This window comes from Sus scrofa, chromosome 1 (assembly GCF_054392235.1).
Source record: "Sus scrofa isolate SSC_HxYL_T2T_F1_AM1 chromosome 1, Sscrofa_HxYL_maternal_Yorkshire_Landrace_v2.0, whole genome shotgun sequence".
In the NCBI taxonomy this organism is placed as follows: Eukaryota; Metazoa; Chordata; class Mammalia; order Artiodactyla; family Suidae; genus Sus; species Sus scrofa.
In genome coordinates this window covers 211,232,017-211,259,449 of record NC_139383.1, presented here as the reverse complement: position 1 = coordinate 211,259,449, position 27,433 = coordinate 211,232,017, and the positions used below count along the sequence as shown (strand labels likewise).

Below are 27,433 nucleotides of genomic sequence, written 5' to 3'. Positions count from 1 at the left end.
GTTTGGGAGATGAATAAACCAAGGCTTACAGAGTTTAAATGAATCATTTTCAAGAGCAAGTGAATCAGGAATTGCATTCTAAACTTTTAACCACTGTATTATAATACATACTTATATATAATAATATATAATAATATAGGCATAAAGATATAGTCAGATGCTTGCTTCTGAATTAATAAATTTGAATTTCAATATTGAATTGAATATTGTAAAATTTTTTTTACATTACATTTTGAAGATATTATATATACATACATACAAAAGTACATAGAGATTCAATTAGAATGAGATAGATGCAAATACAGACAGAGAGAACATTATATTGGGTTCATCATTTTTGATGGAATGATGGACTATCATTGGAAGAGTTTTCAAAAAATTTTCCATTCTTTCCTTTATTTACACAGTTGTGTTAATTCTAGAAAATTCAGTGAATAAATTATGCAAAAATTATTTTTGCGTTTATATATAAAACAGAGTTGAGTTTAAAGTTAAGATGATTAAAAGTTGGGTTTTTGTCTATACAAATGTCAAAACAGTAAAAAATATCATATATGTTAAAACTGACATTTTATATCTCTTGCCCTCCTCCACCAAACATATGTAGCACTGTGCCCATATATTGTGACAGCTCGAAACCCCACACATATCTAAATCTTTTCAAGAGTAGTGACATTGGTTGAGTTGAGAACTCTGCTCCAAACAGGAAAGCAGATTTTTAGATCCTTCTTGTCTAAGGCCATATTACCCTGAATACATCTGATCTTATCTGAGAGCCTTCTCAAGTGCTACCTCTTCTGGTAAGCTCATCAATGTCCTCTGTCCCCAACATGAATCCCAAAGATGTTTCTATCTTAGAAATTATCTTTTAATTTTTGATAATTATTAGTATACTTGTCTATGTCTCTCTTGAAATTATAAGTTCTTTGGTTTGGGAATGTTTTTATTTCTAATACCCAGTAAGTTCAGGCACATATTCCACACTTAGCACATATTTGTTGAAAGCATGCATGACTAGATTAATGAGATAATGAATGTAAACATCGGTTGTACTGAGTACACATGATCCAAGTAGTAGACTGAATTTATGTTTCTTTGGTTATTTATTACACACACACAATTATGTTGTTTAGTTGAGATTTACTAGCATTAGAACAAACACAGACTGAGAAACAAAGAATTCTTTCAATAAGATCTTTTTTTAAAAAAACATGCTAGTGGTATTGAAAGGCAAATAAACAGGTGTGTTTTAAAGTCCTTCTCATTCATTTTACTGAAATGAAGATGTAATGATAAATTCTGTATCAGTTTTTAATCTCAAATTATCTCACTATTATATAACAAAAAGAAAAAAGAAAAAGGGCAGGTTGCATAAATAAATCTATATTTATTTGAAAAGACAAAATGTGATTCAGATACTGCTGTTACCAGTGGGAAAGAGTCCCATGTAGTCCACTATGCCCACAAGAGCAGCCCTGTTACTTCTGCACCTGAGGCCTTATTTGGGTTCTTACCTGTCATCTGCAAAAAATCTCAACAGGCCTACATTAATAGCTGCTAGGGACATAGATATAGGACCTTCCTTGTTGTGAAGTAAGCTCCAATATTGCGCTTAGATAGACTTATCTCATTTTCAATTCCTCTCAGCTGTTAAGAACACCGGATGACTTTTCGGATCTTTCAGCTCCTTGAAAACAAAGAGGTACAGTGTAAGTATCCAACAAATCTCAGGCTAGCTACCATGCCTTTGCTCCACAAATATGAGAGTTGGGCTCTTATGTTTATTTTTCTCATAAGCCAAAAAGGGCTAATAGAATTAAGATTTCCAGAAAGACTCAAGCTTGAAAGTGTATTACTATAAATATAAACTAAAATAAGACGCTAGAAAAAGGTCATAGTTAGACTTCTGGAAAGTCCCTTTTGAAGATATTTTTCCCCCTTACATATGAAAACATGAAATTCAGATCAGATTGGAGGCAGTAAACAGCGAAGACCAGACTTTTACAATTTGTTACATCCTTTTATTTTATTTTTTTGAGTGGTAGGGAATTATTCCTGAATATAATCCTGATGAAGCCCTGCTTTGTCATCTTGGGGAAAAGTTTAGTGGACAATTTGGGACTTCCTTGTATTTGAACTCAAAGCTAGGATATTCCAATTTTGTCATTGTATTTGAGGCATTAGTTGTCTATTGGGACAGTAGTTTTTTCTTTTTCTTTTTGTCTTTTTAGGACGGCGCCTACAGCATGTGGAGGTTCCGAGGCTAGGGGTTGAATCAGAGCTGTAGCTGCCAGCCTATGCCACAGCAATGCCAGATCCAAGCATGTCTGAGATCTACACCACAGCTGAGATCTACACCACAGCTCATGGCAACGCTGGGTCCTTAACGCATTGAGCGAGGCCAGGGATTGAACCTGCATTCTCATAGATGCGAGTCACATTTTGATTCCGCTGAGCCACGAAGGGAACACCCGGAGAGTAGTTTTAAAGCCAACTGGGAATACTTCAACATACGCTTCAATATGTATGAAAATATCTCTTCCAAAAAGTTTAAGGTAGTCTTTGTTTAGGCATTTCGTTTCTCTGTGTGGTTTTTCTTCATCCCTAAAACATTTGTAAATATTTTTACAAGACAAATTGAATAGTGTCTGGAAAGTATATTAATTACTTATGAATACATATATTCATTTAGCAATAATACATATACATATACATTATATTAAAATTTATAATTTATGCCAGAGATTTTAATTCTCATTAAGTAAAACTTGTTTTGTTTGGTTTTCTTTAGATAGTTCTTCAACCACCTAAGGGTGAAGAGAATCTTAAAGAGTTCTTGCCAATATTTTAAGGTGACTTTGGTTTATTGCTCTACCACCCCTTGGTTTTTTTTTTTTTTTTAAATAGTCATTGCTCCGCCTGAAAATGCATGTCATACATACGCTTACAATAAATAAATTCTTAAAATATTGAAAAAAAATACATAGCATCCCTTAAAAAAGAGGAATTGACCACTCCTCCCAGAGGAAGCTGATCGCGCGGGATCTGAATTCGACATGGCGGCTGCAGAGTCCTGGGATGAGAAACACCTGCGCGCTGCGAGGGAGAGGCCCTGCGTCCTGGGCTTGTCCATAGAGTTTGGCGTATGCCACCTATCCTGCAAACCTCTACGCCTCACGCCACCAGCACGTCACCTCAGGAGCCTTTCCAAGTGTGAGAATGGGCTCTGTCCTTAAAGCTATGCGGACCGCCTCAGTCGAGAATCCCAGAGCGAACTGCTTGTTTGTAGCGGCAAATCTTTGGACTTCACGGAAGCGGAAAGGGTAACAACGTGCACTTCTGGTGAGGAACCTCGGGACCCCAAGCTGTTGTCTGCCAAGGTGAGAGCAACTCAGACTATTTTCCTTGTGGCCACTTGTTTCTCCCAATCTGTGAGGCATCTAGAATTGGTCGCAGGAGGCCTTCGCTGTTGGTCCCTGGAATCTTTCCCCTGAAGAGCAGCCTCTGTGCATTTCTCTCTTTCTGAACCAGCCCAAGGCCTGCAGCCTGCGAGGCGGGAGCTGGACCCTTTACCCAAGGCCCTCGGTCAGGAAATGTTCTCTTTTGAGTACCATGGGGGTTGCCCAAGGAGTGGGGCCAGGGCCTGCGCCAGGTGGGGTTTCCCAGGAAGGTAAACAGGGCACAGGTGGAGCCTGCAGGGTGTGCTATGTGACTTGGCTGTAGTATCTTTTTCATTTATTTAATTACTAGTAATAACATTTGTGGGAGAAATAATAATGACCTTATAACGTTAGATAAGGTCAAGAATTGTAAATATATAGTTACAGAGGGAAGCAAGAAAGCAAAAGATATTAAAAGGTTATAAAAGATATTTCAAAGCATTTCCCAGTCACATGAAAAACTGAGCTAATACTTATTTAGCTCTCCCTGGACATTACCCTGCACCTAGTCAAGCTTAAAAGAAATAATGGGCAATTTGCGGGAACCAGAAATAAAAAACAAACTCAGAGCCAGGAGGTCCAGTATGTAAATTGGCTTTGTGACAGATCAGGATGGTGCCTGTGAGCTACGTAAAGGATACACTTCAGGGACTAGGCTTTAACAGTTAAGGACTGTGGTTTTGGCTAACAAGAATTGGGGATTTGTAACTTAAACCCTGCTATAAAACTATAACGGGCTTCACACTTTTAAAAAGGTCTCTACAAAAAACACCTCAGTGGAACAGAGAAGTAAGGGTTGGAATTGAGGAGGAGGAGAAAATATTTCTTCCATAAATAATTGAAATTCCAAGAATTATCTGCAGGTAAAAAGCCTACGTTCACAGTATTTGCGTGGTATGGCTGTTTCAAATTGAGAAATCAGCATTCTTTCCTGGCCCAGTGAAAGTTTTGAGATTCATAGAGAAATTAATTACAAAACGGGGACATTTCCACAACTCAAAGTCACAAGATTTATAAGGAAGGGTAATCTGGACTAAGATGAGTTCATAAGAACAACAACAAAATACAAGCCACACAAGAAAATTACTTTAAAGGAGATTAATTAGACAAACAGCTACATTAGCACTTCAGAGAACTTAAGAAAATGTAATAACTGGAAAAAAATTCGGAAATAATATTCAGAGAGAAAGATAGGATGGAAATTAAAATGAGGTAATGGAGACATATATATATGTATATATTATATATAAAACTAGCTAATCTGATAACTATATAGAACTTGGAATAGTTCTCTTTTTTTTGGCTGCACTGGTGGCATATGGAAGTTCTTAGGCTGGAGACCAAACTCCTGCCAGAGTTGTAACCAGGAGGAGGGCAGAAATAGTGTAATTACAGTTAGATATTATTAAATGAAATTTACAGATTAAAATTTAAACCTGGAGTTCCCGTCGTGGCGCAGTGGTTAACGAATCCGACTAGGAACCATGAGGTTGAGGGTTCGGTCCCTGCCCTTGCTCAGTGGGTTAACGATCCGGCGTTGCCGTGAGCTGTGGTGTAGGTTGCAGACGCGGCTCGGATCCAGCGTTGCTGTGGCTCTGGCATAGGCTGGTGGCTACAGCACCAATTCGACCCCTAGCCTGGGAACCTCCATATGCTGCGAGAGCGGCCCAAGAAAATGGCAAAAAGACAAAAAAAAAAAAAAAAAAAAAAATTAAACCTAAATATTATGAGGAAAAGACTAAAAGACAGTTTTTAAATAAAGAGTCAAACAAATGGTTATATAAAATGTAATTATAGCAAAAGTGATAAGGAGACAAAAATCAAGCAAAGAAAAAGTTGGTAAGTTAAAAACTGATAGTACAGACAAATGCAAAATAATAGTAATTACAATATAAAATAAATAGATTAAATTCACTCATTGGAAGGAAGGCATTTTCACTTAGAAATCCTTACTAAAATCTCAGGGCAGAAATTGGACAAGACCCCTAATAGTACTTAGGCAAACTCATGTGGAATGAATTTGTAGTATTCAACTTGAAAAACGCTGCCTCATGGAGTTCCCATTGTGGCCCAGTGGTTAATGAATCCGACTAGGAACCATGAGGTTGTGGGTTTGATCCCTGGCCTTGCTCAGTGGGTTAAGGATCTGGCATTCCCATGAGCTGTGGTATAGGTCACAGACATGGCTGGGATCCTGCGTTGCTGTGGCTCTAGCGTAGGCTGACGACTACAGCTCTGATTCAACCCCTAGCCTGGGAACCTCCATATGCTGCAGGTGTGGCCCTAGAAAAGACAAAAACAAACAAACAAACAAAAACACTGCCTCAGTCACAGGCTAGGGGTTTTGCCTTTTAAAAAGTCCAGTGAGAAACAGTTGGTAACTAATTTAAGTTGATAATTACCCTATTTAAACTATCTGTTAGTGAGTTTGCCTTTTCTAAACCAAAATTTGTATCTTTTTTTTTAATAGGGTCACAAATACTTGATCTTGTTACATATTTAAAAAAAGAGATTGGAAATAGACACAACTTTTATTTACAGTAAAGATTTGGGGGCACATATGAGGTAAGTAATGCCTGTTATATTATGACACTGAATTAAGGCCACTGTGTGTGTGTGTGTGTGTGTGTGTGCGCGCGCGCGCGTGGGCACGCGCACGTGCACACACTATTCTGATAAACTATCCTGATAAAAGCTTTTAAGAATATTCAGGGGGATGAATTTACATATTCTGTTCCCCTCATACATGTTATTTTTCTTTTTTAAGCTACCTGAATTTTTTTCTTTCTTTTTCTTCTTTTTTTTGGCTGAGCTTGCAAGTGGAAGTTCCTGGGATAGAATCCACACCACGGCAGTGACCCAAGCCCCTGCAGTGACAATACTGTATCTTCAACTTGTTGTGCCATAGGAGAATGCCTAAGCTACTTAATTGAATTTAAAGCTTGAATTTAAAATTTTATAGGTTCAGTAGTATCTCAAGTTTTTTTAATTCAGGAAATTCCAAGCAGTTTGGGCTCATTTTCCTACTAGCTATATTTTTCCCAATTGTCTATCTAGATCTGAGTTATGTTCTCTTATTAACAAAATTTGTCATGAGTTTACTTTTTTTTTTTTTTTTGCCAAATAGTACAGCCGTACACCAAGGTCGAATCATGGTAGATTATTTAAAATACCATGCAAATGCAATTTCTTTGTTATTTGAAAACATTTATATTCTTCCTCTGGTGTCTGATGTGATGTCCTTAGATGTAGACCCTGAAAAACCTTGGGGAATTTGAGCTTTATCCATAGTCCTTTTCAATTTTCCATGACAAATATTCCCTCTTACTCTACACTGAGATTATATGGGCTTCAAAAGGGATTTTGCTTGAAGTTTATTTTAACTTTAAGAAACACACTCTTGTTTAGAATATTGTGCAAAATTTGCTCCTCTAATTGAAAGATTTCAGCTGGATTAACAAAATATATACTGTATGATTTTCTCTTTTACTACCACAAACATTTTCTTTGTGGTTATGAAAATATGAATTTATATTTTCTTAATGAGATGGAAGAAGAAACTAATGTTTACTGAGCATTGGCTATTTTACCAGACTATAGCAGACATAGTGCATAAACAGTGTAAGATAACAGTTTTAATTCCAGGAGTTAGTTTTAATTTTACCCATATTTTAGAAGAGTAAAATGAGTCATTTGCTGAAGTCCCAATGTTTTTGTCTTCCATATCTTAGTATAATTTTTGATTTCATTTATGGAATATTTTGAATGAAATGTTTTTTCTTTTATTGCCATAGTCTCTCTACAGGTGCTTGACTTTAGAGGCAAAGAATTGATTTTTATTATGCATTGTTAATTTAGAATATTTTCTTATTTTTATATCCTATTCTATTCCTATAAACATTTAGTTTTATAATAATATTTCCTATTTTCAGATAATTTGTCCCGTAATGTCTTCTTGTATGACCCTAGATGGAAATATTATTTTAAATGACTACAATGTGTTATTTTAGAAAACATATATGTAGACTCTATATGTTGTTGGTGTGTGTATATGTACATGTATATATGTTCATAATTCAGGCAAAACTATCATACCGAAGACTGCATGAATTTGAAGTGTACAATTTGTTAAGTTCTGGCACATGAACACACTCATGAAAGCCTAGTCAAAATCAAGATGGAGAACATATGCATCCCCTGCCCCAACATATGCATCTCCTGTATCTTTGTAATCCCTCCATTCAGTACCCTCTCTTCTCTCCTCTTGAGGAAATAACTGATGTGCTTTCTGTCATCACAGAATTGTTTACATTTTCTAGAGTTTATGTAAATGAATTATACAGCATGTACTTATTTGGGGGGAAGGAGAGATGGACAGCATCTAGGTTCTTTCACATAGCATTATGATTTTGAGATTCATTCTTGCTATAGTATTAGCAACAGTTTCCTTTTTATTGCTTTTTATACCATTTATTCTATAATAGAAATAATAGAAATTATAGAAATATATCACAGTTTACTTACCTGTTGTTAATTGACATTTTGTTTGTTTCCAATTTGGGGCTCTTACTAATAGAATTTCTATAGCTGTACATGTACAAGACTTTGCATGGACATGTACAAGACTTTGTTCTTTTCTCTTGATAAAATACCTAGAAGTGGAATGGCTAGATCATATGGTATGCATATTTTAACTTTTTAAGAAACTGTCAAAATGCTTTCCATAGTGGTTGTGCCATCTTACATTCTCACCAGAAGTGTATGAAAATTCTAGCTTTTCCACATCATTGCCAAACTTAGTATGGTGAGTCTTTTTCATTTTACCCATTCAATTAGGCATGCAGTGGTATCTAATTGCAGTCTTAAACCGGACTCCCCTCATGGCAAATAATGTTGAGCATCTTTTCATTTGCTTATTACCACCCACACATTTTTTAACAAACCATCTGTTCATATCTTTTGCCCATTTTTTAATTGGATTGTTTGACTTCTCACTGATTTTTTGATAGTTCTTTATTTATTTTGGAAACAAGTTCTTTATCAGATATACACTTTGCATATTTTCTCCAAGTCAGTAGTTGTGTGTTTTCATTCTTTCACAGTCTTTTGAAATTTTGATGAAGTATAATTTATCTTGAAATCAAGAAGGGAGTACCATGATTTTGTTCTTTTTCTTCAAAATTATTTTGGCATTTCTAGTTAACTTTGCATTTTCATATGAATTTTTGAATCAGTTTGGTAATTTCTACAAGAAGGCATATTGGGATTGTGCTGAGTACATAGATCACTTTGGAGAGAATTGACATTTTCATAACATTGAGTATTTTGAATGATAAACCTGGCTCATGAACCTTCATTTACATTCCCAACAGTCTAAGAGGGTTCCCTTTTCTCCACACCCTCTTTTAAATTTCAGTAATTTTCTCTATTGTTTTTACTTATCTATTTAATCAGTTATATCCTTGATCTATATTATTTCCTTTCTCTTGATTATTTGAGTTTAATCTTGTTTTCCTTTTTTTTTTTTTTTGTCTTTTTGTCTTTCTCTAGGGCTACACCCGTGGCATGTGGAGGTTCCCAGTCTACAGGTTCAACCACCAGAGCTGTAGCTGCCGGCCTATGCCAGAGCCATAGCAAAGTGGGATCCGAGCCACATCTGCAACCTATACCACAGGTCACAGCAACACCGGATCCTTAACCCACTGAGTGAGGTCAGGGATCGAACCGGCAACCTTACGGTTCCTAGTCAGATTCGTTAACCACTAAGTCATGACAGAAACTCCTTGTCTTCCTTTTATATGTTCTTAAGATAGTATCTGAAGTAATCTATTTGATATATTTCTTGTTTTCTAATATTGGCATTTAGTGCTATAAATTTTCTAATATTGGCATTTAGTACTGTTTTGATGATACCCTACAAATTGTATGTTATGTTTTTATTTTCCGTTGGTTTAAGATATTTAAAATTTTCTCTTTTTAGGTGTTCTTCAACCAATGAATTATTTAGAAATATATATTAATCTTTCCCCACATATTTGGGAATTTACCAGTTATTTTCTATTATTGATTTCTAATTTAATTCCATTGTAGACAGAAATCATCTGTTATATGATATGAATGCTTGTAAATTTTAAGACTTATTTTGTTGCATAGAATATAGTTTAATTAGTAAAGCTTTATATGTACTTGCAAAGAATCTGAATTCTGCTCTTATTAGGTGTGTGTTCATGTTGGTTGATAGCATCATTTAAGACTACTACATTATCGATTTTCTAATTCTAACAGTTTTTGGGGAAAGGGACATTGACATCTCTAATACTATTTGTGGTCTTGTTTGTTGTTCTATTAGTTTTGGTATATATACCTAAATATTTAGTTATCAGGTATATAAATATTTAATATTATGTCTTCTTGATTAGATGACCCATTTATCATTATGGAATGATGTTCTTTATCCTTAGTTATAATGATATTCTCTTTCAGAAATTTACTTTATCTGATATTATCTTAATATATACACTCCAGCTTTGTTTTGTGTTTTTGTTTTTTCTCTTTAGGGCCACACCATGGCATATGGAAGTTCCCAGGCTAGGGGTCAAATCAGAGTTGCACAGCCACAGCAACAACAGATCTGAGCCGTGTCTACAGCCTGCGGTGCAGCTCACTGGCCATGCTGGATTCTTAACTTGCTGAGTGGGGCCAGGGATCCAAACCACATACTCATGGATACTAGTTGGGTTTGTTACTGCTGAGCCACAACGGAAACTCCCAGTTTGTTTTCAGCAGTGTTAGTATGATATATCTTTTTCTATCCTTTTACTTTTATCTTATTTGTGTCTTTTTATCTTGAGTGGATTTCATTTAGGAAGCATATAATTAGGCATTGTTCTTATATCCATTCAGACAATATGTGCCTTAAGTGAGGTGTTCAGACCACTTATATTTTATATGATTATTGATAAAATAGGGGTTAAGTTTATCCTCTTGCTGTTTGTTTTCTATTTGTCCATCTGTTTTTTGTTTTCTTTCCTTTCTACTGCCTTCTTTTAGTGGAGTATGTTTTATAATTACATTTTATCTCTTTTGGTTAATTAAAACTATTTGTTTTGTTATTTTAATTATTGCCTTATGTTTCCTTGTACATCTTGTACCTATCATGGTCTGCTTTCAAGTAATATTATACCACTTTATCTCTGGTTTAAAAAGCTTACAATAGTAACCTTTCATTTTTTCTCTCTGGCCTTTGTGCACTATTTTCATATATTTTTACTCATACATATCATATAAATAGATAATATATTATTATTATTTAATTTAAATTAAATTTTCTTCAAAAGAATTAAATAAGAAAACAAATCTTAATATTTACTCATGTAATTACAGTTTCTGTTCTCTTCATTTGTGTAGATATGTATTTCTATCTGTTATCTTTTTTTTTTTTTTTTTTTTTTTTTTTTGTCTGAGGACTTCCTTTCCTTTAGTTGATGGAAATGTTATGTTGTAATGTGAGTTTAGGGGCGATGAATTATTTTGACTTTTATGTATCTGAAAATATGTTTATCTCTAGGTATGAATTTTACTTTGAAAGTTTGTTTTTCTTTTAGTACTTTAAAAATGTTGCTCTGTTTTTTTCCTGCTTGCATTGTTTCTAATGAGTAATATGCTATTGCTTTATCTTTGTTCCTTTGTATATAATGTGTCTTCATTTCCATGATTGCTCTTATGATTTTCTCTTTATCATTGGTTATGAACATTTGATTTTATATGCTTTGGTATGGTTTTCTTCATTTCTTATGCTTAGGGTTGTTGAGCTTCTTAGATCTGAGAGTTCATAGTTTTCATTTAATTTGGATAAATTTTAGCTGTTATTTCTTCCTCTAAGTATTTTTTCTTGTCCCTCTCCCCACCTTGGGCATTCCAATTTCACATAAATCCCCAGCTACTTAAAGTTGTTCTCCAACTCACTGATGCTCTTTTCATTTATTCAAAGTTTTAAAATTTGTGTTTAATTTTGGGTAGTTTCTATTGCTGTGTCTTCAAATTCATTAATCTGCAATATCTAATCTTCTATTAATCCAATCTAATGTATTTTTCATCTTGGACACTGTATTTTTGTCACTAGAAATTTTGTGTTTTTATATTCTGTGTCTCTGTCCAACTTTTTAAATATATGGAATACAGTTATAATAATTTATGATATCTCAATCTGCTAATTCTAACATCTATTTTAATTTTGGGTTGTTTTCAATGGATAGATTATTCTTTTCATTATGAATGATGATTTTCTGTTTGTATGCTTAGTAATCTTTGCTTAAATGTCAGCTGATTTGAATTTTACATTGCTGTTGGATATTTTTATTTCTATAAATATTCTTGAACTTTGTCTTGGGACACAGTTTACTTTCTTGGGAACAGTTTGATTCTTTTAGTTCTTGCTTTTCTGATTTTTTGAGGGGGCCCAGAGCAGACTCAGTCTAGGACTGTCTCCTGCTCTGAGTTAAGATGCTTCTGGGTACTCTGTTTAATGCTCCTTGAATTTCGAGTCATTTCATTTTTTTTTTTTCTGGTGGAAACAGGCCCTTTTCTTCCTGCTGTGTGTGTGCCTAGCACTGTTCCCTTCAATCCTGTTGGATGGTTCTTTCCTTGGCCTTGTGTGGTTTCCTCTCACACATGCATTGATCAGTGCTCTGTTGAATAGTAGAGGTGGATCCTTTGCAGATCTCTGGGGTTCTCTTTGTGCACCACTTTCCCTGGCATATAGTCTTGTGATCTCTAGCCACACTATTCTCTCCAGATTCTCATTTCTTTCTCAACTCAAAGGAGTCTGGCTGTATTTCCAATCCTTTTTCATGACCTGGAAACTCTCATAGGAAGGAAATTGATTATAGGGCTCACCTCATTTACTTTCTATCTCTTAGGCATATCAGTGTCATATATCACTTAGTGCCCTGTATATGGAAAATGGTCTTTTCAAATATTTAATTTACTTGTTGTTTTTTGCTTATTTGGAGTGGGAGTATGTTTGGTTCCAGTTAGTTATTCCATTTTGGCCTTGGAAGTGTCCTCTATTTGTGATTTAAAAAATTATAATAAGTACTTTATGAATATTTAATAAATATATAATATGCTATTACTTTATATTATTGGGTCCTTATACCCTCTTTTTTTGTATGTTTATATTGCTGCTATAACAAATTACAAATTTGGCAGTTAACACTGATTTATTATCTTTCAGTACTGTAGAGCATATCTGACAAAGGTCTTACTGAACTAAAATGAAGACCTCAGCAAAGCTGCATTCCTTTTTGTTTGCAGAATTCATTTCTTTGTAGGACTGAGGTCCTTTATTTTTTGCAGGCTGTAAACTGAGGTCCATTGCCACATTCTTTACCTCATTCTCTGTCTCACGGTTCCTTTCTTTTACTTTCAAAGTCGACAGTGGTGGTTTGGGGACCTTCTTAGTTCACAGCACTCAACCATTCTTCTACCCTCCTCTTTGTCTACTTAATAAGGGCATGTGATCATATTGGATCAACTCAGATAATCCAGGATAATCTCCCAATCTCAGGGTCCTTAACATTCACCACAGCTGCAAAGTCACTTTTTCCCCTATAAGGTAATGTTCTCAGGTTCCAGGGATTATGGCCAATCCTATACTACTTTATTTAAACTAGTTATAGAACATGGATGCCCCAATTATAAGATAATTGTCTCAGGTTCCCGGGATTATGACCCATCCTATACTACTTTAAACTAGTTATAGAACATGAATGCCCCAGTTATAATGTCGAAGCAGGCTATGGTTTCTGTATGGCTAGACTAGGATGACTATAGAGTGACGAACTCATTTAAGGTTCACCACCTAAGGAGAGTTACTGCCAAAAGTGAATCTGACCATTGATTAAAAATAGAGTATCTGAGCTTTAAGGAAGAAGGAAATTTGAAGATGAAACACATTTTAAAAGTAAATGTGTTAGTTGCTCAGTATTTTCTTAGTCAAAAGAATCTTCTAGAAGTTGAAGATATCATTTGAGGAATAATCACAAGCTATTTTAAGAATATAAGTTATGACAAAAAGAATTATATTATTTCTTAAGAAACATTAACTATATAACAAATACTATTCTATCATAACCATTGTACCTTGTTTGCTCACAGTCCATTGGAACCAACTAAAACATAAGACAGATTATGGTAAATCTGTGAATAAACCTGTGGTTAGCTTCGAGGCATAAATTTAAAAACAAAATGAATTAGCTATCAAAGAGTTTGATGAAACTAGCCAGATCAAGAAAACACAAGGAAGACACGGATTACCAATATCAGAAATGAAAGAGTGAAATCAGAACTGATCTGTTAGAAACAAAAGAATAATAAGGGAATAGTATAAGTAATTTAATGTTCATGAATTCACAAAGGAGATGAAATGGACAAATTCCTTGTATGACACAGACTATCAAGGCTCATTCTGAAAGAAACTGATAAAACTTGACCTATTTAATATATTTATAAATTAAATTGGTAGATATCCCCCCTCCCTTCTGAAAACTCTTCTCATCCGAGATGGTTACCCTATTGAATTCAATGAAATGTTTGAGGGAGTACTAATTCCTATTCTGTGTAAACTCTTTCAGAATATACAGAAATAAGAACACCTCCCAACTCATACTGAAACGAGACAAAGATATAAGAAAAATAAAAAGACCAGCATTTCCCATTAACATAGTCCTGAATTCTTAACAAAATATTATCAAGTCAAATCTAGCAACCTATGAAATAAATAATATTATTGTGAAGTGGGGGTTGCCTCAGGAATATGAATTTGGTTTGATATTTTAAAGTCAGTTAGTACAGTTGACCACATCAACAGCCTAAAAATAAACTATATTATTATCTCAAAGAAAAAGCATTTGATAAGAGCCAAGATATATTCATGGAAGAATTCTCAGCTAAGAGAACTTCCTGAACCTGACAAATAGTGCATACAAAAACCTTGCATGTAACATTATACTTGATGATGGTTCAAGAAATTCTTGTCCTTCCAATATTGGGATGAAAGTAAGGAGGTCTGTTTTCATCACTTCTATTAAACCCTGGAGAACTAGGCAAAGCAATAAGGCATGCATGCATGAATACATACATACATACATACATATATACATTCAAACAAGAGATGTAGATTTGAAAAGGAAGAAATGAAGTCATCAGTATTTCAAGATGACAGTTTTCTAGTAGGAATTCTCAAAGAATTTACTACAAATTCTTTGAAAACTAATGCATAAGCTTAGCACACTGGCAACATACAAATTCAGCATAAAAATCAGTTGTATTTTACATAATGATAGCAAACTTACAAATTGAAATTTAAAAATGTATTGTAAAAGGACTTTGAAACTTTGAATTTCTTAGGGATAAATATAACCTAATATTTGCAAGGTTTGTGTGTTGAAAAATACAAAATTAAGACAGAATATGGAGAGATTTTCCATGGTTATGGATCACCAAACAGTATTTTTAAGATGTTCATTCTCCCTTAATTGATTTATACTTTCAATGCAAATCCAGTTAAAATTCCATCAAGCTTTTGTTTTAAAAATAGAAATTGACAACCTGATTCCAAAATATATATGAAAAACAAAAAACATTAATAGCCAAAACAGTTCTGTAAAAAACAAATTTAGAAAATAATCCCTGCTTGATTTTAGGATTTATTATCTTTATCCATTGATCTATCTATATATAATTATATATATATGTATATATATATATATACACACACACACATTATCAAGGAAGTACAGATAAACATAAATCAATGGAATAGACTATTCACAATAGCCAAGACATGAAAACAACCCAAATGTCCATCAACAGATGATTGGATTAGGAAGTTGTGGTATATATACACAATGGAATACTACTCAGCCTTAAAAAAGGACAAAATAATGCCATTTGCAGCAACATGAATGAAACTAGAGACTCTCGTCCTGAGTGAAGTAAGTCAGAAAGAGAAAGACAAATACCATATGATATTACTTCCATCTAGAATCTAATATACATCACAAATGAACCTTTCCACAGAAAAGAAAATCATAGACTTGGAGAATAGATTTGTGGTTGCCCAGGGGGAGGGGGATGGAGTGGGATGGATGGGGAGCTTGGGGTTAATAGATACAGACAATGGCCTTTGGAATGGATTAGCAGTGAGATCCTGCTGTGTAGCACAGGGAACTATGTCTAGTCACTTATGATGGAGCCTGATAATGTGAGAAAAAAGAATGTATACATGTATGTGTAACTGGGTCATCATTCTGTACAGTAGAAAAAATAATGTATTAGAGATGTAAAAAAAATCAATGTAATAGAGAATCTATAAATAAACCTATATATCTAGGGTTAGTTGATTTTCAACAAAAGAATGAAGGTAGCTCAGTGGGGGAAAGGAGTAATTTTTCAAAAACTGATGCAGAACAATTGGGCATTTGTATGGGAAATAAATCTTGCATCATAAAAGCATTAACTTGTTATGGAATATAAACTTAAATTTATATGTGAAATGTCTCCCTGACTGCCTTCCCTTGTCTTCCCTCCCTTCCCCTCCCCCTCCTTCCCCTCCTTCCTTCCCTATTTAAAAAATTTTTTTTTGGCTGCACCCACAGCATATGGAAGTTCCTGGGCCAAGGATTGAATCCACACTGCACCTGTGACCTATGTCACAGCTATGGCAATGCCAGATCCTTAACCCACTGTGCTGGACCAGGGATCTAACCTGGGCCTCTGCATTGACCTGAGCTGCTGCAGTCAGATTCTTAACCCAATATGCCACATCAGGAACTTCTATATGTGAATTTTCTGATCACTTTAGCAGAAAACACAGGAGAAAAAAACTTTTTTTTTTGCTTGAATTAGACAAAGATTTCATAGATGGTTCACAAAAAACTCAAACCGTAAATGAAAACTTTATACTCTGAACCTTGTTAACATTAAAGTCCTCTGTTTTTCAAAAGAAGTTATTAATAAGATTTAAAGGAAAGCCAGAGAAAGGTAGAAAATTTTGCAGAATTCTTAAAGATTTATATCTAGAATAAAGAACTCTTCAAAGTCAATAAGACAACCTATTTAAAAATGAATAAGAGGAGTTCCCGTCATGGCTCAGAGGTTAACAAATCTGACTAGGAACCATGAGGTTGCGGGTTCAATCCCTGGCCTCGCTCAGTGGGTTGAGGATCTGGCGTTGCTGTGAGCTGTGGTGTAGTTTGCACACGTGGCTTGGATCCCATGTTGCTGTGGCTCTGTCATAGGCCCGCGGCTACAGCTCCAATTGGACCCCTAGCCTGGGAACCTCCATATGCTGTGGGAGTGGCCCAGGAAATGGTAAAAAGACAAAAAAATTGGATGAGAGTTTGAACAGATACTTCTTCAAAGATACATGAATGACAAACACATGAAAAGATGCTCACCATTATTAGTCATTAAGGAAATATAAATTAAAATCATAATGAGATTTTACTGGACATCTACTAGAATAGCTGAAAGTTAAAAGACTAACAATGCCAATTGCTAGTGAGAATGCAAGGCAGATGGAACTCTCATAAACTGCTTTTAGGAATGCAAAATGGTGCAGGCCCTTTAGAAAACTATCCTGCAATTTAAAATTAAACATACGCTCACCACAATGAACCAGAAATCCCACTTCTTAGTCTTTACCCTAGAGAAATAAAAAACAGATGTGCACACAAAGATCTGAACAGAATGTTTATAGAAGATTTATTCTTAATGGTCCAAAACTAGAAATAATTCAAATGTCTGTTAACTAGTGAGTGGAAAACAAATTATTGTATATCCATGCTATTGCATATTACTCAGCAATAAAAAGTAAAGGACTACAGGTACATGCAGCTATGTGGGTGAATCTTAACAGCATCATGTTAGGTGAAAGAAATCAAACACAGAAAGTCACATAGCAGTTAATGGATATCTGAGTTGTTGATCTAATGGATTAATGCATACTGGCTGTTCCAGAGATACATTTTTTTAAAATGATTTTTATTTTTTTCCATTATAGCTGGCTTACAGTGTTCCGTCAGTTTTCTACTATACATCATGGTGATCCAGTTGCACATACATGTATACGTTTTTTTTTCTCACATTGTCATGCTCCATCATAAGTGACTAGATATAATTCCCAGTGTTATACAGCAGGACCTCATTGCTTATCCATTCCAAAGGCAATAGTTTGCATCTATTAACCCCAAATTCCCAGTCCATCCCATTCCCTCCTCCTCTCCCTTGGCAACCACAAGTCTGTTCTCCATGTCCATGATTTTCTTTTATTGGGGAAAGTTTCATTTGTGCCGTATATTAGATTCCACATGTAAGGGTTATCATATGGTATTTGTCTTTCTCTTTCTGACTTACTTTATTTAGTATGAGAATATCTGGTTCCATCCATGTTGCTGCAAATGGCATTATTTTGTTCTTTTTTAAGGCCGAGTAGTATTCCATTGTGTATATATACCACATCTTCCTAATCCAATCATCTGTTGATGGACATGTGGGTTGTTTCCATGTCTTGGCTATGCTGCAATGAACATGCAGGGGCATGTGTCTTTTTCAAGGGAAATTTTGTCCAGATATATGCCCAAGAGTGAGGTTCTGGGTCAAATGGTAGTTCTATGTTTGGTTTTCTTAGGTACCTCCATACTGTTTTCCATAGTGGTTGTACTAATTTACTTTCCCACCAACACTGTAGGAGCGTTCCCTTTCTCCACACCCTCTCAAGCTTTTGTTATCTGTGGACTTATTAATGATGGCAATTTTCTCAGTGTGAGATGGTACCTCATGGCAGTTTTGATTTGCATTTCTCTAATAGTCAGTGATGTCGAACATTGTTTCATGTGCCTGTTTGGCCATCTATATATCTTCTTTGGAATAACGTCTGTTCAGGTCTTTTGCCCATTTGTTGGCTTTTTTGCTGTTGAGTTCTATAAGTTGTTTGTATTTTTTAGAGATTAAGCCCTTGTCAGTTGCGTCATTTGAAACTATTTTCTCCCATTTCATAGGTTGTCTTTTTTTTAAAATGGTTTCCTTTGCTGTGCAAAAGCTTGTTAGTTTGATTAGGTCCCATTGGTTTATTTTTGCTTTTATTTGTGTTGCTTTGGGAGACTAACCTGAAAAAAACATTTGTAAGGTTGATGTTAGAGAATGTTTTGCCTATGTTCTCTTCTAGGAGTTTGATGGTATTTTGTCTTATGTTTAAGTCTTTCAGCCATTTTGAGTTTATTTTTGTGCATGGTGTGATGGTGTTTCCAGTTTCATTGATTTCCGTGCAGCTGTCCAGGTTTCCCAACAATACTTGCTGAAAAGACTGTCTTTTTCCCATTTTATATTCTTGGCTCCTTTGTCAAAGATTAATTGACCAAAGATGTCTGGGTTCATTTCTGGGTTCTCTATTCTGTTTCATTGGTCTGTATGTCTGTTTTGGCACCAGTATCACACTGTCTTGATTACTGTAGCTTTGTAATATTGCCTAAAGTCTGGGAGAGTTATGCCTCCTGCCTGGTTTTTGGTTTGTGGTTTAATATAAATTTTTGGGTTGTTTGTTCTAGTTCTATGAAAAATGTCATAGATAATTTCATAGCAGTTTCATTGAATCTGTAGATTGCTTTGGGTAGTATGGCCATTTTTACACTATTACTTTTTCCAACCCAGGAACATGGAATATCTTTCCATTTGTTTGAGACTTTTTAATTTCCTTGATTAATGTTTTGTCGTTCTCAGCATATAATTCTTTCACCTCCTTGGTCAAGTGTATTCCCAGGTATTTGATTTTGGAGGGTGCAATTTTAAAAGGTATTGTATTTTTATATTCCTTTTCTAATATTTAATTTTTAGTATGTAGAAACGTGACTGATTTCTGAACATTAATCTTATATCCTGCTACTTTGCTGAATTTGCTGACCAGTTTGAATAGTTTTTCGGTTAAGTCCTTGGGTCTTCTATATATATAGTATCATATCATCTGTATACAGTGACAGTTTTACCTCTTCTCTTCCAACTTGGATACCTTTTATTTCTTTTGTTTGATTGCTGTGGCTAGGACTTCCAATACTATGTTGAATAACAGTGGTCAGAGTGGGCATCCTTGTATTGTTCCAGATTTGAGTGAGAAAGTTTTCAGCTTTTCTCCATTGAGTACTATTTTTGCTGTGGGTTTGTCATAAATGGCTTTTATTATGTTAAGGTATGTTCCCACTATACCCACTTTGCTAACAGTTTTCATCATGAATGGATGTTGGACTTTGTCAAATACGTTTTCTGCATCTTTTGAGATGATCATGTGGTTTTTGACTTTTCTGTCATTTCATACATAATGTGGTGTATGACGTTAATTGATTTGTGTATGTTGAACCATCCTTGTGAATCTGGGATGAATCCCACACATGTGGTCGTGGTGTATGATGTTTTTTATGTTGTTGGATTCAGTTGGCTGAAATTGTTCCAGAAATAGTTAATGAATATTCTTTGAACAATATAAACAAAATTTAGAAAAGTTAAGGAAAGGAATCAAAGATGGAATATAAGAAATGTCTGCAACAGCCAGTATTCATTAATGCAGAGCCTTATTCCAGGCCCTCACATTTCCATAAGGGAAAGTAATTCCTGATCCAATCCTACAGGTGGAAGTACTGGAATGAATTCTTACAAGTGATCTATCCACACTTTGATCTTTTTCCCCCTTGGATATATGAGTAACTTGCTTTGGTTAAATTGGCAGGACCTTGGAATCTTTTGGGCTGTGTATCCTAGGAGGCAGAATTAGTCCATTGAAAAGCAGTATGAGGGGGGGCAGGTTTATTCTTTACTTCTAGCTTTGTTAGATCCAGTTCCGCTTAGGTGAGGCAGGCACTTCTACTTCACTCAGTGACTCTTAAGTCTTTCTAGATCTGGGTCCTCTTTTAGAAGTGAATGATTTCCTTTCCTAGACTCTCTTCCAGAAAATGAAAAACCATGTCTGATTTTATTTGTTTTGTAGTCTGTTCTTTTTAGTTTAAGAAGTGAGGGTGCATTCACCAAAGGAGGTACATTCACCAATTTAGCTCTAGGAGGAGGCTTTGTATTTTGAGAGTAATTGTCCTACCATTTAATAAAATAAATACTTTTATATTTTTTGATCTTTTGCTGTTTTATCTTTATTTGATTCATTTGGTAAACTTTTATTGAGTATCTACTATCTGCCAAGTGGTAAAAATACAGTAGTGAATGAGACAGATAAGTTTTCTTAGATAGACTAAAAAAGGAAAAGAGTTAAGAAAATGTAAAACACTGAAAATAAAAGAGGACTCTGTGATAGTGGCTGAGGAGCTCTTTGAGTTGCATGGTTAAAGAAGCCCTCTCTGAGAAGTGACATTAGCCCTCTCTGCTTAAGATGCAGCTTAATTGAGGGAACAACTAAATATGAGGGAAACACATTAACAGAAGATCTAGAGGAAGAATGTCACTGGTGGGTAAAACAGACCCTATCAAAACCCATGAGCCTAATACAATGGAGGGATAGGAAAAAACCAACAAAGATGACTAGGAAAAATTTTGTTAAAGGAAAGAGATAAGGGACGCGCTCTAAAATAATTGGTAGTCACCAATGATGCTCTTTTTTGTCCCCTTCTTTACTTCATCTTTATTCATTTCCTGTCAGTACTTTCAGACACTCTTTCTTCTGAGCCTCAATTTGTTCACATAATATTCCAAGACTCTCTTATGTAACTATTTTGCAGAATGCAACCATTCACATGAAGTCAGAATTGAGTAATATTTTTATTTTCTAAAGGATTCTAACTAGAGTGCAATAATGTATATTTATTGAAGTCTATACTTATGACCATCTGTATCACTGCTTCAAAATTGTCTGATATTTGAACACAGAATACTTTGTTTTAAATTATTTTTCACAATGAAGCTTTAAAATATTTACATATTAAGAAATCTATAGGCTCTATTATGAAACATACTTAGTACTTTCTGTTTTATATACTCAATGTTTTCAGCTTTCTTTCATTTTTCTAAGTTTTTCTGGATTTTATTTGAATTTTACCAGTAGTTACTCTTCTCAACAGTACTCCATCATACAGTTATATCAAGTGACCCTTAACATGCTCATAATGTTTACAGAATAAATAGTTCTTTATCCAGTGATATCTTAGGAGAAAACCAGTACTTGGGTGTGGAAGGGGGATTCCTCTGCTAAATACATGTTTGACTTAGCCAGGTTCCTAAGCACACAGTTGTTCCACTACTAAAAATTATCTGTGTGGAATGCCTGAGCACTCACGGTGGTCTGAAAACAAAGTAAGAGGCATCTGTCAGGATCTTCCAAGCAGTTCAGCTTTCTAATCAGACCATCTGAATTCCTTAGTGAAAGATAAGAAAAAACCCTGCCTACCCATTAGGGCAGTCACTCAACAGTAATAAAGCAGATGTTTAAACAAGGTACACATAGCCATGCCTGTCAGTCTGTCATTGAGTGAAGAGGTGGGAGTGCACTGGAGAGGAGGCATGAAAGAACAGATGAGGGAGGGGAAGCAAAGAAACCAGCTAGACCTGAGTGTAGGAGCAATATAGGCAATGGCTTAAAATAACAATGTGGCAGCGAAGACACTGTTGCAAGTCTGAGACAGTAGCTGCAACTTGCTGATTTTGAAAGATATCCAGAGAGAAAGGCTGGGTCACTGCTAGTGAACCAAGGCTGAGAGACAGAACATATTTTTTTTTTTTACACTCCCTTATTTTTGGGAGCAGTAGGAGCATTTGGCTAGGGTATGTAAGTGTTTTGTGGTGCATATTGAGAATAATTTTCTTAACGAGTTATTTTTTGTTTGTTTGGCTGTGATATAATGGAAAATTTGTGTTTTATGTTTGGTACTGGGCAAATTTGGTCTCTCTGAGGTCTGATTTCCATATCTATAAAATGACAATAAAACTTTGAAGAGTTGTAAGAACTAGAAATTATGTATGTAAAACACATGACACATATTGCCATCATTGATTTTGATGGTGTTTTCTCTTGGTAGTTGAGATTGTTGTTGATGATCTATTTTGCAGTTAGTGTGGAACTCCAGAGGGAGAAGTCTTCATAGAAATTTAATAAGAATATCTGAAACCCCTAAAATGGACTCAACCCATTGTCTTTGGGGTAATAGATTGTAACAATAGCACCTCTACAGTGTCTTGCATTTAGGGATGTTGAAGCAATGTGGTGGATTGCCTCATAGTCTGTTGTACCGGAAGAATGCTTAGGGAGGAGTTAATATGCAGACTTGGGTGTATGCACATGAATGTTTTATAAGTTGAATAATGTGCATGGGGAGGGGTCTTTACCTGGCTTTGTGCAGGCATCTGTTCCATGCAAACTACTTACTTGCTTATGGGAAAATATAAATATAAAATAAAGTAGGACAACTTTCAGGTATGTTGTCATATTCAGAATCAAGGCTTCAAAACCTGCTTACAGTGTCATCCTAGAGAGTCCATAGGTACTCTTGAGAGGGTCCTTGGAACCAATGAATATGGGAGATTTTGTATGTGCATTTTCTTGGGCTGAATTTTCATAGTTTGTGTTTTCAGAAAGTTTTCTGATAATAAGTAAATTAAGAATTTCTGTTTTAATAGTATCAAATAAGACAAAGAAAACTGGTCTCAAAAGCTTTTGTGTTATCTGATATATAGTGGACAGGTGGTCTCTTTCAATTGCATTTATTTATCTTTTGAATTACTATCACCAGCAAATGAGTAGCAGTAAAACAGGTTGTAAAATACCAACTTGAAGAGTTCCTGTTGTGGCTCAGTGGCTTGTTAAGAACCCAACAAGTATTGGTGAAGATGCGAGTTTGATCCCTGGCCTTACTCAGTGGATTAAAGAATCCAGCATTGCCATGAACTGCAGTATGTAGGTTGCAGATCTGGTATTGGATCTGGTATTGCTGTTGCTGTGGCTGTGGTGGAGGCTGGCAGCTTCAGCTCTGATTCGACCCCTAGCCTGGGAACCTCCATTTGCCACAGGTGTGGCCCTAAAAAAGAGGGAAAAAAAATCAACTTGAAGTATTCTCTACTGTTTCCATCTAGCATTTTTTTCAGAGTCTCTTTCTGTTTGATTTCTAAATTTTCTAAATTGAGTTATGATCAGTTTTCAGGTACTGAGAAATATTGATGAGAGGAGTCATCAGAGAAAACAGAATAAAAAGATAGCTAGAAGGCTGAAGAGGCCTATGGAGTGTTTTCTGGGTATTTATAAAGAAATCTGTAACATTAGGTGTAACATAATTTGAGGCTGACTCACAGAAGTTACTGTAAGGCAAACTGTGTGCCAGTTCATTATTTTACAGAATCAAAAGAAGTAATTCCTACATTGTAATTTTGGGGGAAATGTCTCTTTAAGAATTCAAGGAGTGTAGAAACTTGCAAATTTTATTTTTATTTTTATTTTTTGTGTTTCTTTTCAGGGCTGCACCCACAGCATATGGAAGTTCCCAGGCTAGGGGGTGAATTGGAGCTGTAGCTTCTGGCCTATGCCAGGGCCACAGCAATGTGGGATCTGAGCCACATCTGCGACCTTAACCACAGCTCATGGCAATGCTGGATCCTTAACCCACTGAGTGAAGCCATGGATCAAATATGCATCCTCATGGATGCCAGTCAGGTTCATTAACTGCTCAGCCATGACAGGAACTCTGAAACTTGCAATTTTTTAAAAAATAATTTGCTTTAAGATAGTACTAACATGCATATATTACATTCAGACCTGTTTTACATATATTACCTTGTTTAATCTTCACAAACACTCAATGATCATCTCAGTTTGAATAATGAGGGAATTGATAATTAGGCAAATTGAATAACTTTATAGAATTCAGAAGATTATGGTAACTGACCATAAATTATAGAGCCGGAGTCAAACTCAGTTGACTGATGGATATTGACAGAGAAGCTTCTGTAAACCCTCAAACTACATAAGCAGCTAAGGATATAGTATGGTTATGTTGATAATATTGATAATGCCGTTACTAAATATTACACTAGTTAAATGGATAAAGTATTACTATTGCAGTAATAATACTGCCTAGCACTAAAACATACAAAAAAAAAGTCATTCATGATTCTGTGTATTTTCATAATTTATCCTGTATTTACAGTCATTCTTACCTACCACAGTGGATACCATGTTATTTTTAATTTCCTTCATGGAATTCAATGTAGTATTTTTAAATTTTAAGTGGCTTTCACCTTTTTTTTGTAAGATACAACAAGACTTAGGATGGCAGCTTCAATAAATTTGGCAGGTCATTGTAACTTTTCATCTTGATCTGGGAGACAGGTACTCTGAAGTCTGGGGGAGAGATTGATATCACTAAGCCAGAGTCATACACATAATAAAATAAAAAGGTAATGAATTGTCATATTGCTCAATTAGAGAAAAAAGGAGAAACTCTTATCTTTTGTGATTGGTATATTACAAGGGACACAGGTGTTTTTTGTAAGCACTGGTATATTTTTTATGAAACCCTACTACTCATTCAGAAGAATTTTTTTTTTTTTTTTTTGCTGAGACAAATAGGAAATTTATTATATGCTTTATCCCATTTTGTATGACTTTCATCCTTACTATTATCTATTACATTTCAGTTTTTCTTTAAAAATTAGCATTATATTAAAATTGTGTATATTATGCAACTAAAATTTATAAAGAAAGCCTTACATACCATTAAATATTTTATACAGCATAATAAAAAGAATAACTTAACTGGTAAGAATAACAAAAATAATACTCTGAAAATAAGTAAAATATAAAATGCATAAATTGGTTGAAAAACAGTGTAGCTATATAAATATGTCCTCACAATTTGTTATATCTTATTGATTCTTCAATATAGGCATTATACCATTCTAGGTGATGTGATAAACAAGACATTATAGACCTTACATTGTACCATGGAGAGAAATGGTTATTAATAATACAATCGTAGAACTGTATTATTTAATTGTACAGTGGCAGTATTTAATTATAATTATCATAAATTCTTTGATGGAGAGGAAATCAGAATCAACTCTAAGAAGACTTCAGCATTCCAAGAATGATGTCAAATGACCCCCTTCATGGTGGATTATGTACTTATTAACTATGAGATATATTTCTTCTCCAGAGATTCCTTTTTTGTGTATCAATTGTAGATTTTTGGTTTGTAGTTATTCTGAAGTTTTGATATAAGAGTCTATATGTATATGAGATTGTTTTAAGTTGTTGTTCTCTTAATTGCAAGTTCATCTCCAGTGTCCTGCATTTGTACCCACCTCTTCTCATGATTTCTGATTTTGGTGGTATAATTGTGCATGGATGATTTCATGTCTTTACTGTATAGATGCCTTTACTGGTGAGCCTTGTCATTTGTGGCATTTTCGTTTCTTCTTGCTGTCTTTTCTTTTCTGCCTAGAGAAGTTCCTTTAGTATTTGCTGTAAGGCTGGTTTAGTGTTGCTGAGTTCTCTCAACTTTTGCTTATCAGTGAAGGTTTTGATTTCTTCTTCAAATCTGAATGAGAGCCTTGTTGGGTAAAGTAATCTTGGTTGGAGGTGTTTTCCTTTCATCACATTAAATATATCATGCCACTCCCTTCTGGCCTGCAGAGTTTCTGCTGGAAAATCTGCTGATAACCTTATTGGGGTTCCCTTGTATGTTGCTTGTTTCTTTTCCCTAGCTGCTTTCAAGATTTTCTCTTTGTCTTTAATTTTGGTCAGTTTGATTAATATATGTCTCAGTGTATTCCTCCTTGGGTTTATTTTATGTGGTACTCGTTGTGCTTCCTGGATTTGAGTGAGTGGTTCCTTTCCCCTGCTAGGGAAGTTTTCAGTTATTATCTCTTGGAATATTTTTTTCTGTCCCCTTCTCTCTCTCTACTCCTTCTGGCACCCCTATAATATGGATGTTGTTGTGTTTCACGTTGTCCCAGAGTTCTCTGAGACTCTCTTCATTTGTTTTCAATCTTTTTTTCTCTTTTCTGTTCTGCATCCATAATTTCCACTAATCTGTCCTCCACCTTGCTTATTTGTTCTTCTGCCTCCTGTATTCTGCTGTTAGCTGCTTCTAGTGAATTTTTTATTTCAGTTATTGTATTTTGCACCTCTTCTTGTTTAAGTTTTATATCTTGTATCTCCAGTCAGTGTTTCCTGTAAGTTATCCATCTTTGCCTCCAGTTTATTTCCAATGTCTCACATCATCTTTAGCATCAACAATCTAGTCTTTTTCCTGGATGCTGAGAATCTCCTCATTGCTTAGCTGTTTTTCTGGGGTTTTTCCTTTCTCCCTCATCTGAGTTACAGTTCTCTGTCTTTTCATTTTTATAGGTTTTTGGTGTGGTGATGTTTTTACAGATACTAGGGTTGTAGCTTCTCTTACTTCTGATGTCTGCCCCCCTGTGGCTGAAGTCGGTATGGGGGGCTTGCTGTAGGCTTCCTGATGGGAGGGGATGATGCCTGCCCACTAGTAGGTGGAGCTGATTCTAATCTCTCTGGTGGGTGGGGCTTAGTCTCTGGATGGGATTAGAGGCAGCTGTGTGCCTGAGGGGTATTTAGGTAGCCTGTTTATTGAGAGGGCAAGGCTATGATCCCACCTGGGTTGTTGTTTGCCCTGGGGCTTCTCAGCACTGACTGACAGGTGGGGCCAGATTTTCCCCAAATGGCCACCTCCAGAGAAAGGTAGCTGCTGAATATTCCCGAGAGCTTTGCCTTCAATATCCTTCCCTCACAACAAGCCACATTCACCCCTGTTTTCTCAGGATGTCCTCCAAGAACTGCAGTCAGGTGCGACCCAGATTCCTATGGAGACCTCGCTCTGCCCTGGGATCCAGTGCACGTGAAAGTCTGTGTGCGCCTTTTAAGAATGGGGTCTCTGTTTCCCCCAGTCCTGTGGAGCTCCTGTGCACAAGCCCCACTGGCCTTCAATGCCAGA

At 35.4% G+C, this 27,433-nt stretch overlaps 1 long non-coding RNA gene across 3 annotated transcripts in view; it reads left to right on the top strand.

Moving 5' to 3' along the window:
• The first annotated feature begins 3,040 nt into the window (after positions 1-3,040).
• LOC146406980 (uncharacterized) overlaps positions 3,041-27,433 on the top strand; it is a 391,187-nt gene continuing 366,794 nt past the window's right edge. For 2 of the 3 annotated variants that reach the window (XR_014820693.1, XR_014820691.1), the window contains exons 1-2: positions 3,048-3,380; positions 5,911-6,005. This is a non-coding gene — a long non-coding RNA (uncharacterized LOC146406980). Of the gene's footprint in view, positions 3,381-5,910; positions 6,006-27,433 lie in introns of all 3 variants that reach the window. The other variant, XR_014820692.1, reaches the window with a different exon arrangement.